Genomic DNA, 12,285 nt, shown 5'->3' on the forward strand with positions numbered 1-12,285 from the left:
AGGTGGTGGGGAAGGGGAAAGGCCCCAGGCACCCACACGTAGGGGGAGTCTGGGAACACCAGGGTCTGCAGGCCTAGTGACAGGAAGATGCCCACGGAAGCCGGGAACCCTGCGATTACTATTCAGCCGGCGTCTGGCTCAGAGAGGATTAATGGACTCTGATGCCTAATATCCTGGAGAACAATTAATTTGCCCACAGTTTTGTCATGGTTGAAAGTCAAACGCTGGAACAGATCGCACAGTGAGCCGCAGCCCAGAAGCCCTGGGCGGGACCGGAATCTCAATGCTCCAGGCCTGGGTCCCCTCCCCCCATTCCCAGCACACCCGCCTCCTAACAGTTCTGATAGCTGCTCCATCCACACAGAGTGCTTGCGCCTTCCTAAGGGATGTCCATCCAGCGCCATCCGAGCCCCAAATCCGCAGCTCCCACTGTGGGCTCAAAGCGTGGGTCCCTCCTGGAGTCTGATCTCCCCAGCACCCAACATGACCGGTCTGCCCAAAGGGCCCCTAATGTCTATGTGTCTTGTCTCATGACAGCAGGACAGTTGCCCGTCAATGACACCAACACTATGGTTGTGCTGGGCTCAGCAGACAAGTTCACAGGGCGGTACCTTTGTTTACTGTCTGGCCATCAGTTTGATAAAATGGCAACAATGTAGCAGTGGTCTTGGGGGATGTGCAGATGTGAGAATGGAAGCACAAGGGCTTTTGTTTCAGAGTCACCGCTAGTCTGACTGATGGATGGGTGAGGTGTACCAGCATCTGGTCCTAGATAGACATCACAGGTGGGGAGTTCATGGTAAATGGTCACCAGAGGAAAGGTAGCTCAGAGACTGCACTCTGTCTACCTCTCTGCAGGGAAAACTGAGTCCTGGGGAGGCCAAGGTCACTGTCCAAATTCACAAGTGTATTATAGTACAACACCCAAGTCTCCGGGTAAACCTCTAATGATTGTGAGCCTCTAATGATTCAGCTCTTCAGGAAGCCCGCACAGGGACTAGGAGTGACTTCCCGGTCAGGGAGGACTCCCCGAGCTGGAATCTCCGCTTGTCAGGGCTGAGCAAACAGCAGGAGCTGATCCAGTGTTCTGACTCTCCTTACAGAACAAAGAAAGGGAGGCACAGAGAGGGTGAGCAGTCTGCCCTAGTCACACAGCCATCAGCTGGAACCTCCTTCTCAGCTGAAGAAAACCAACCCCACATAAACCCAACAGATAAATATACCCACAAGTTCCCCCACAGCTTACAGCAAACCTCAGACTGAACCCACTGCCTCTGGTCCCCTCTAGGTCACCTAAGAGGGTCTTGGATGTCCAGGGCCAAAGTGCCACAGATTTCAGAGCTGCTCATGGGCCACAGGGAGGGATTGGCTGTCACAGACCTCACATGGGAGGTTTCTGGGGAGCAAGGGGAAGAACATCAGCTTTCTGGGCATCAGCCTCTCTGCTCTATTGTCTGCAGCCTGGCAGGGGAAGTGAGGCCAGCAAGACGCTGAGCATGGATTCCCACCATGCTGCTAGCACATGACATGGAGTGCACTCAGGGACAGCCACAGCCCTTGTGGCTGCTGTTGACCAGATTCTGCCCATGTGCATGCCCCAGTACATGTCTTGCCAGCCCCATGCTTAGCATAGTTTAAGGTCGAAGCAAAGTTCTTGAGGCTCAAGCGAATACCAGAGGCAAGGCTGAGTAGAAAACTCCCACCTTGGTAGAGCTCAGGGGCCTAGGTTCAAATCCAGTCCCATCACTACAGTTATAAAGATTTCCTTTCATTGTGTGTGTGTGTGTGTGTGTGTGTGTGTGTGTGTGTTTGTGTGTGTGCTAGCTACATATGTGTAAATGCTTGTGGAAGCCAGAAGAGGAGCTGGAGTTACAGGACCTGGTGTGAACCTCTTGACATGGGTGCTGGGAAGCAAACTCAGGTCCTCTGGAAGAGAAGCAAGTGCTCTGAACTCTGAACCACTGAGTCCACTCCAGCCCCCTTCGAAATCTTGCATCCAGGCCTCGACTTGCCCATCTTTAAAATGGGAGGAGCACATGAGTCACCGAGGTTGTTGATTGAGTTCTTGATGCTCAGTAGGGGTGACTGTCAGTATCAGGGCCCCAGTGAGTCTCTCGTGGTTGGGGTTTTGACTCTGTTGTTATTCTGGTGCCAGGTTCCACTCTGGTGACTAGTTCTCAGCCTCTGGGGAGGCTATCCCAAGGTAGAATCCACTTGGCTTCCTCGGTGATGGCCGGAGGAAATATTGGGACAGAGTCCAATGTGACCTTTCCCATGTGGTCCCCTCAGATTTGGCAGAGGACTCAAATGGCCGCCAGCACTTGCTACCTTTCCTGTGTCATATCAGACAGGGCTGCACACTACAAGGAAGGAGATATCCCCTCCTTCTCATGCCTACACAGTTATTACTGCCATGAAGGGCAGTGATTTACCGAGGGCCTCACTGCCCTTCCACCTACACCACAGGGGAGCAAGGGGATGCTGAGGGTTCTTCCTGTCTGGGAGGAAGCTGGACATGGTTGGGGGTGGGGGATCCTCTGAGACGGATGTAGGCGAATGGTGGACTGCAGGATGGGTCCTTGTGCTGATTTGGCTTCTGCCTTGCTGCAAGGCCACCCCTCCATGACTCTGTTTACCCCCTGGGTATCTAAGCAGACAGTGAGCATTGCATCAACAGACCCATGGCACTGGGTGCACAGTCAAGCCTGAGGAAATGGCAGATGCTGTGTTCACTCCCTCTGACCAACACACTGCTCCCTAACACCGATCACTGATACAACACACACACACTCACACCACCATACCACATACACCCTCAAGGACACATTTTACCAACTGGAGCTTTATGGGGAGTGCAGGAGAGAGAAGATCCAGGAGTCCCCAGGCAGAGCCACACCCTTACCTTACTGACCTCCAGTGACCTCTAACTTTTGACATCGAGTGACCTGTGAGCTTGTTGCCCGTGTGTGAGGTGAACTCATTCCCTTCCTCCCTGAATTTGGAAACTGTAAGGAAACCTATTGTCATTAACTTGAGACCCATCTGTGCATTCAGTAGGAGCTGGATAATTGTTTTAATTTCTTCACAATAAGAGCAGCCCTTCGGTTATTTCCCCAAAGGGTGGATCACCACCTAGTCGATAGGGAAAGTCTTGTCACCCTCAGAATGGTTTCATTAGTTTTCTGGCTGCTTCTGCTATGACTCGCTCAGGGATAAGGGTAAGATATTGTTTCTTCTATGTCTTGGTCAACATCTGTGAGTCAAGGAGGTTTGGACTGTCAGCCAAGATCATTCCCAAACAAAAAACACATGCCTGACCCCTGCCCAGAACCCCACTGCATGCCCAGGGACTCTCCGACAACCGGACACTGCATGCCTCACAACCCCATCCAGAAACATATTTGAATTTGAGCCGAGGTGGACGTCATCCTGAGCAGAACCCCTTCCACAGCCCCACTTTTCCCTCATAGTCCACCCCATGGCAAAACCCATCCTCACACTTTCTGAGGATTCTGAAGACCGGCGTCTAAGATGGACCCTTGTGTACCTTCTAAGGTCATCCTGTAGGAAGTGAGAATGTCATCCACTGCTGTGGAGACTCCCTGAGGTAACCGAAGCACCTGGCAGACCCATCCTCGAGAGGACAGAGCACAGGTGCCTGAATCAACATCCTTAGAGGGTACAGAGTCCCATCTTCTTGTAGCCACAGGTACTTAGAGAGTTAAATAATGGGCTTCCATGTGCTTGAGTTTGACATTCTATTGGAACTGGCTGCCAGGAACATGAGGTTGAGTAGATTTTCATGTAGAATACCAAGACACCTTGATCTTGGAACCAGCACAGCTTACACCTGTTACTGCATATCAGTCAAGTCCCTTTCATTCTCAAAGTACCCAGCTTTGCACAGTAAATCACAGTTGCCTCTCTGTTTCAAGGTCATGCTTAGCTCAGAGGACTAATTCTGTCATCCATTAGTAATGTCTGCAATGTGCACAGACAGACAGTAGAGGAAGCATTTCTATGTAGCTGCCTTCCTTGTTCTGAGAGCCAGAGCTCACTGTGAAGAACACCTGCACAGGCAGTTGCCTTGCAGGTCAACCGCCTACCCAGCAGATGTAATCAATGTGTTTCTCCTGGTACCCAGGTTTGTTCTCATAGAAAGATTGTTATAAAAGAACAAGTCTGGCCATCCCCAACTGCTCTGATTTCCCATCTCCCTGTGTGATCTCTCCCTTTCATGGTGTCTTATCCCAATGCCATCTGATATGGAGCTTTTATCCGAGTCAGGCAGAGCTCATACCAGTTGGTAGAACTTTTGGAGAAAGTTTAGGAGGTGCGGTGTTGATTGAGGAAGTGGGTCAGTGAGAGGTGAAAGTCCAAAAGCCCAAGCCAGTTAGCTCTCTTCGCATCAAGCTTGTGAATCAGTAGTTTTGGGCTACTGCTGTAGTACCTGATGCCATGTTACCCACCATGATGGCCATGGATTCTGTCCCCGGTAACTGTGAGCCCCGAATCAAAGCCTTTCTTGTGTAAGTGGTCTTGGTATTTTGTTGCCGAGTTCAAAAAGTAGGAAATTTGCTTACACGACACTTAAAACATTTAAAGTGCCCTACATGGGCCAACAAAGGAATTCAGGAGACACAAAGGACCAGGTGTCAGGGAGGCCTGCAAATGTTGGATGGGTGGGTGGGTGGATGGGTGGATGGGTGGGTGGATGGGTGGATGGGTGGATGGATGAGTGGGTGGGTGGATGGATGGATGGGTGGGTGGTGGGAAGAAGAATGGATGGAAAGGTAGATTACTGGTGTGTGGGTAGCTCGATGGGTGAGGGGAAGAATGGGATGGCAGATAAGCTTTGTGAGCATGATGAATGGATGATTAGCTGGAGAGCAGAAGGCCATGGTAGATGAGGAGTAAATAAAAATGTAAATAGATGTGTGAGCACACTGACAGAGGAGGTGAGCACACTGATAGAGGAGGTGAGCACACTGATAGAGGAGATGAGCACACTGACAGAGGAGGTGAGCACACTGATAGAGGAGATGAGCACACTGATAGAGGAGGTGAGCACACTGATAGAGGAGATGAGCACACTGATAGAGGAGGTGAGCACATTGATAGAGGAGGTGAGCACACTGATAGAGGAGGTGAGCACACTGACAGAGGAGGTGAGCACACTGACAGAGGAGGTGAGCACACTGACAGAGGAGATGAGCACACTGACAGAGGAGGTGAGCACACTGACAGAGGAGGTGAGAGAGGAGATGAGCACACTGACAGAGGAGGTGAGCACACTGACGGAGGAGGTGAGCACACTGACGGAGGAGGTGAGCACACTGACGGAGGGGGTGAGCACACTGACGGAGGGGGTGAGCACACTGACGGAGGGGGTGAGCACACTGACAGAGGAGGTGAGCACACTGACAGAGGGGGTGAGCACACTGACAGAGGAGGTGAGCACACTGACAGAGGAGGTGAGCACACTGACAGAGGAGGTGAGCACACTGACAGAGGAGGTGAGCACACTGACAGAGGAGGTGAGCACACTGACGGAGGAGGTGAGCACACTGACGGAGGATGTGAGCACACTGACGGAGGAGGTGAGCACACTGACGGAGGAGGTGAGCACAGGCAGAGGAGGTGAGCACACTGACAGAGGAGGTGAGCACACTGACAGAGGAGGTGAGCACACTGACGGAGGAGGTGAGCACACTGACGGAGGAGGTGAGCACACTGACGGAGGAGGTGAGCACACTGACGGAGGAGGTGAGCACAGGCAGAGGAGGTGACCACACTGACAGAGGAGGTGAGCACACTGACGGAGGAGGTGAGCACACTGACGGAGGAGGTGAGCACACTGACAGAGGAGGTGAGCTCACTGATGGAGGAGGTGAGAACACTGACAGAGGAGGTGAGCACAGGCAGAGGAGGTGACCACACTCCCAAATGCCCAGGAGCTCCTGTCCTGCTCCATGCATCTAAGGCCACAGTACCCCAACTGAGATGTCAGAGTCATAGCTCTGGCTGGGACAACATCAGGGCCACTGGGCCTGTCAGGAACAACAGCATTCTGCAATTCCTGGAACTTCTCAGAAAGTTGGTGTCAAACCAAGAAGCTTGGCCCAGGGTCTTCGATGGTCAGTGTCAGCCCAAGGGTGTCACAGACTGAACCAAGGGCCCAGAGTAGCAGTTCACATAGCTGTTGGCTCTTGTGCAGCTGACCACCCCTCTGTCTGTTCACCTACTCATCTGTCTCTCTGTCCATCCATCTTCCATGTAACTACCACCCTACCCATCCGCCACACGTCCCTTTCCTCCTCTGTCTTTTCCTTTGTCTGCCTTTCTCTTCATCCAGTTCCAAGTGCCCATCTTTTTTGTCACCTTAATACAAGTTATGGAAGAGGAAACCTCAGCTGAGAAAACGCCTCCATAAGCCTGGACTATAGGCAAGTCTGTGGACATTGGTTTTAGTGATAAGTGATGCAGGAGGAGCCATCATTAGCAGTGCTACCCCTGAGCTAATGTCTCTGGGTTGTATAAGAAAGCAGAAGGAACAGGCCATGAGGAGAGCCAGTAAGTAGCCCATATGCTTACACACACACACACACACACACACATGCGTGCACATGCCCACACATGATGTGTACATGTGCACACATGCACAGGCACACTGTGCCCTCTGCTTCAGTTTCTGCCTCCAGGTTCCTGCCCTGATGGACCATATGGTCGGTATGTGTCACCCGAATAAACCCATTCCTCTCCTAAGCTGATCATGGTTATGGTGTCTATCTCAGTAACAAAAAGCAAAATAGAACATCATGCATCTGTCTGTCCATCCTCCATCTATCCCTCCATCTACCTATTTATCCGCCCCTTTTCTGTCTGCCCATCTACCCTCAATCTGTCCTAACATGTATCCTGCCATGCCCATCCATCCTGCATCTATTGGTCTGTCCGTGTGTACACAGGTCACTCAGCCGCTCACCCTTCTGTCCACCTGTCCGTCCACATATCTTCATTGGTACCTATCTGTCCACACACTTACTCACCCATCCATCTGTCCATCCAGTTGTACACACGTACATGCATCTGCCAATCTAGATGTCCAGTTACCCGTTTCTCTGTCCATCCATCCATCTGTCCAGTGTTCATGGACACATTTGTTGAGAGGTATGTCGACTGCAGACAAAATAAAACCTCCATTTGCAATTCCCCAAAGCAAGGACTTGGCAGTTCCTAGCCAACTGCACAAAACCCAGGAGAGAAAGGAAGGGCTGCCCCATCCTCTCCCCCTCTGCCTTCCAGCCCAGCAGGGCTGGCGGGAGGGTGGCAGCTATGGGTAGATTTTACCGGCCATTAGGCTTTAGCATTTAACACATTTTTGCAGCCTTTCCAGCCGGTTCACACTGAGGTGTGAATGTGCGAGCCCGCCCAACCCCTGCAGTGTTTCTGTTGAGAGCAGCTTGGGGGCCTCCTTGGCCGAGCTGTCTTAGATTTCAGATTCAAAAACCTCATTAAAGAGGAACTTGAGACAAGACACCAGCAGGGGGTTAGGATGGGAAGGGAAGTCGGACAGTCTACTCCTGGAAGCTTCTGATGGGCACTCCAGGGATCCCCCCCTATCGGACCTGTGCACGAACCCAACAGGTTGCAGTATGAACAGGCACAAGTGTTCCATCTACAGAAAGAGAGGTTTGTCCCAAGACTGGAGACCAGGCAATCACACTTTCTATGGCAGTCAGCAGTGCACACAGCCTCCTTCAAATACCTCTTGTCTGCTGCTGTGGTATCAGAGACCCAGAAGCAAGAGCTTCAGGTAGCCCTAGCCACAACTCCTTGCCCTTCCTCAGACCAAGTCCTGCTGTATGGGCAGCAGAGACAAAGGGAAAGAAAGCATTTCTTCTGGTTGAGGAGGTTAAGGCAGGGCCACAGAGGGCAGAAGAGAGAAGAGAGGGAGCCATGAAGAGGGACAGAGATGGGAATGCCCTGAGGAAGAGGAGCTTCAGAGGCTGCAGAGGCAGGAAGAGAGAGCAGAAAGGGTTGGGGTACGAGAGAGGAAGAGAAGGGGGACAGACACACACAGGGAGCAGGACACGGGAACAACATCGCCCCTTTCCACAGCCCAGTCTTCCACAGCTGAGTCCAAACAAACACAGACTCTACATGGCCACCACCAAGAGGACCAGGTCCGGTGAGGTGTGGGCAGAGGAGTAGCATCCATGGCCCCGAAGATGTACTACTGCCTGTTCATTGGCTTCTGGGAGGGCAAACTGTGGAGGGAACCTGGCTCCTGCCTCCCCATCCTAGGAAGTAAAATTCAATCAGATGTCGTTCCCATTCCCCCCTTTTTATCAAGCCTCTCTCATCATCTCATGTAATTAAAAAAAAAAAGTACCTATTTTCTTAAGCAAAGTGCATCTTGGGAAATAGGTGAGAACAAGATTAGCCCAGGTCTCTGGGGTTATCAGCCCTGCACGGCTGCCAGAGCATTTCCTGAGGCTGGTGCTGCTCCGGTGAGCTTCTTCAGCAGGAGGGCAGCTGCCAGGCCTCCTGGCCAGGAAGCTGAGGCCACCACCCCTCCAGGAGACAAGGACCCCAATTTCTCTGGAGCAGCAGGCAGAAGTCACAGAGGGGCCAGGGAGGAGTGGAGAAGCCTTTTCTCTCTCCCTGCATCCTTGGCCACAGCTGGAAGCCGGGCTCTACCTCTCCTTCCTTCTGGTACATTTTCAGGGGACACAGCATCGACAGCACAGAGTATGTCTTCAGCGCTCTGTTCGCACCATCTTCACAAGCCCAGGACCTTCTCCTTTTACCACAAAGGCATCTGTAGCACCAGGTTCCAGTAAAACTCTACCCAGGGGATGGCAGTCTGGCTGGGCCCACCCATCACCAGATTCCAGGCCACCCAGGGAGGTCATATCTGAGAGGGGTTCATTGGGTAAACGGCTGTCAGAGGAAGCACAGAGCCCATCTGTGGAAACCAAGGCCTGGAGTCCTCAGCATCAGCTGCCCCAGGTCTCAGGCTGGAGGCAGCAACACCAGGATCTGTACCAGGTTCAGAACCCACATCTGAGACACCTTGCTCTGCAGGAACGTGAGGTCTGTGGAGAACGGAGAACGGAAGGACACTGGTCTCTACTAGCCAGGGAGAGTGCTAGCCTCAGGAGAACAGGTGCAACAGGTCAGAGCCTCAGGCTGTCTCCTTAGGCCTGGGGCATCCTCACAGATGTGCCACACTCGTCCCACAGGTCTCCACCTCTGATCACGGACATGGTTTCATGGTCCGGGAAGGGAGGAAACATTCTGTGCTCTGACCCTTCCAGTCACATGAGACTTCTTATTGTCAAGGTCACTCATGCTGCTCAGAGAACTTTTCTGGTAAACAGGGGTAAGAGGGAAGGAAAGAGTGAGGGAGGGAGAGAGGGAGGAAAAGAGGGAGGGCAGAAAGGAGGAAGCACACATGTAGAACAAGAAAGTGTTGTTGCTTTTCAAGAAGCAGATGTCAGAAAGATGATGATAGATAGATCAATAATAGATAATAGATAAATAGATAGATGATAAATGTTACGTGTTAAATAGATCATGGGTAAATATTAAATAAATTGTAGTGTGATGGTTTATATATACTCAGCCCAGGGAGTGGCACTATTAGAAGGTGTGGCCTTGTTGGAGTAGATGTGGCCTTGTTGGAGTGGGTGTGGCCCTGTTGGAGGAGGTGTGGCCTTGTTGGAGTAGATGTGGTCTTGTTGGAGGAGGTGTGGCCTTGTTGGAGTGGGTGTGGCCCTGTTGGAGGAGGTGTGGCCCTGTTGGAGTAGATGTGGTCTTGTTGGAGGAGGTGTGGCCTTGTTGGAGTGGGTGTGGCCCTGTTGGAGGAGGTGTGGCCTTGTTGGAGTAGATGTGGTCTTGTTGGAGGAGGTGTGGTCTTGTTGGAGTGGGTGTGGCCCTGTTGGAGGAGGTGTGGCCTTGTTGGAGTAGATGTGGTCTTGTTGGAGGAGGTGTGGTCTTGTTGGAGTGGGTGTGGCCCTGTTGGAGGAGGTGTGGCCTTGTTGGAGTAGATGTGGTCTTGTTGGAGGAGGTGTGGCCTTGTTGGAGTAGGCGTGGCCCTGTTGGAGTAGGTGAGGTCTTGTTGGAATGGGCGTGGTTTTGTTGGAGTGGGTATGGTTTTGTTAGAGGAGGTGTGGCCCTGTTGGAGGAGGTCTGGCCTTGTTAGAGGAGGTGTGGCCTTGTTGGAGGAGTGCCCTTGTTGGAGGAGGTGCACCCTTGTTGGAGTAGGTGTGTCAGTGTGGGCGTGGCCTTTAAGACCATCATTCTGGCTGCTTGGAAGCCAGTATTCTGCTAGCAGCCTTCAGATGAAGATGTAGAACTCTCAGTTCCTCCTGTACCATGCCTGCCTGGATGCTGTCATGTTCCCGCGTTGGTGATAATGAACCTCTGAACCTGTAAGCCAGCCCCAATTAAATGTTGTCCTTATGAGAGTTGCCTTGGTCACGGTATCTGTTCACAGCAGTAAAACCCTAACTGAGACAGATAGGTAAATAGACAGATAGCTAATATATTAATAAATGATAAATGATAGATAGACAGGCAGATGGATGGATGCACAGACGGACAGACAGATGGACAGGTAAATACACAGGGAATGTTTAAACAGGTAGGCTCTGAGAGACAGGTCTTTGAGCTCACCTGCTTCCTTCTCCCCTGATCACTGCTGGAAGCTTCCCCTTCTGAGTTTTGTTCATCCCCAACCCAGACACCACCTCCCCTTCATCCTCCATGGGATCTCACATAGCTTCTCTCTCTGATGAACCAGTGTTCCCAAGGCCATACCACAGACTCTTTTCTGAGTGCTGGGGCAACCGCATATACCCCGAAGAAAACTGCAGGAAATGTAGTTTTCTGAGACTGTCTGTGGCTTTCCATCCTCTGTGGCACCCTGGGCCTTGGTTTCCCCATCTTCTCTAAGCAGATGTGCACACCCACCTCCAAGGGGTGCTGTGAAGGTCAAGTTCCCAGAGCAACAGCTGTGGAACCGCAATTACTAATCTCAGGCAACCACTCTACACGCAAAGAAACGGAAGCCCAGGGAGGGCCAGCCTGTACACCCAGGTCACGTGACACAATCCTTATTACCGCCGTGTGTGCGCTGAATCCCAACTCTGGGAGAGGGCAGAGCCTGACCCTCACACCGAGTTCCATCCTGTGGCACCTCACGGAAAACTCCCCCCCCCACCTCACCCCACTCCCGCAATGACCAGGAAAAGCATCCCTAAAGGCTGTCTGCTTTTCAAATTTCAGTCACCATAGCAACATAGCACAACTATTTATGTGACATCTCTGCCGTCCAAGTATCACAGAGCACAGCACACTAGAGAGGCAGCTCAGTCCTTCCAGAACAACACATTTTTTCAATCAATTTAGGGTTGGGATTTTTTTTTCCTTTTAAAATATAAACACACATAAAGCACGCTGTGCAAAACTTTTAAGAGCTAATGGGGGAACACTGGTTTGTGTAGTCCGTTCTCCCAGAACTGCTTCAGGAGACACCTTATGATCCCGATGTGACAGGTGGGCTTCAGGTCTGCACCCAGCGCCAGGTTTGCGTCTCTTGGGCAGAGTTGTGAGTCCTTGGGAAGTGAATGCAGGTCTCTGGTCCAGAGAAGGATGCATTTGGGTCCAGTTGGACCCCTTGCCCAATGTTGGAACGGAGGAGAACCTCAGAGGATGCAGAAACACTGCCTTTGGGGGTGGGGGTGGTCACAGCTGCTGGGCGTTAGGACTGTCAGAATTTTTGGCTCTCAGCTCCCCGTCAGCCACGCACATGCCGTTCCCTTTGCTGGACCTCCCTCTGTCAACCTGTCAAAGAGGCCGTGGCTGGGCTGGGTGCTGTGTGAGTCTTGGAATCCCTAACTGTTTTCAGACAAGAGACTACAGCTGCTCTCTCTCTCTCTCTCTCTCTCTCTCTCTCTCTCTCTCTCTCTCTCTCCTCTCTCTGCAGCAGAATTCTGGCCAGTGCATCAAGTTGGTGAGGAAGGAAACTGAGTTTTTGGAGGTCAGAGGTCACAGCCACATCCCGATGACGCTGTGTGGAATACCGTTCTGTCCCCCGCACCACCTCTGTTACTTCAAGGGGCCTCATACAGAGGCTTGGGTCACAGCACATAGTATGTGAGAAGCTCTGGGTTCTCCATCCACAGCACCATAAGGGAAGGAGGGAAGACCCAACCCTGCTAGCCTGGCCTCTGAGACTTTTGCTGACATGACTTCTGCCAACCTCGGCAGCTCCAG

This window comes from Rattus norvegicus, chromosome 12, assembly GCF_036323735.1.
Source record: "Rattus norvegicus strain BN/NHsdMcwi chromosome 12, GRCr8, whole genome shotgun sequence".
Lineage (NCBI taxonomy): Eukaryota > Metazoa > Chordata > Mammalia > Rodentia > Muridae > Rattus > Rattus norvegicus.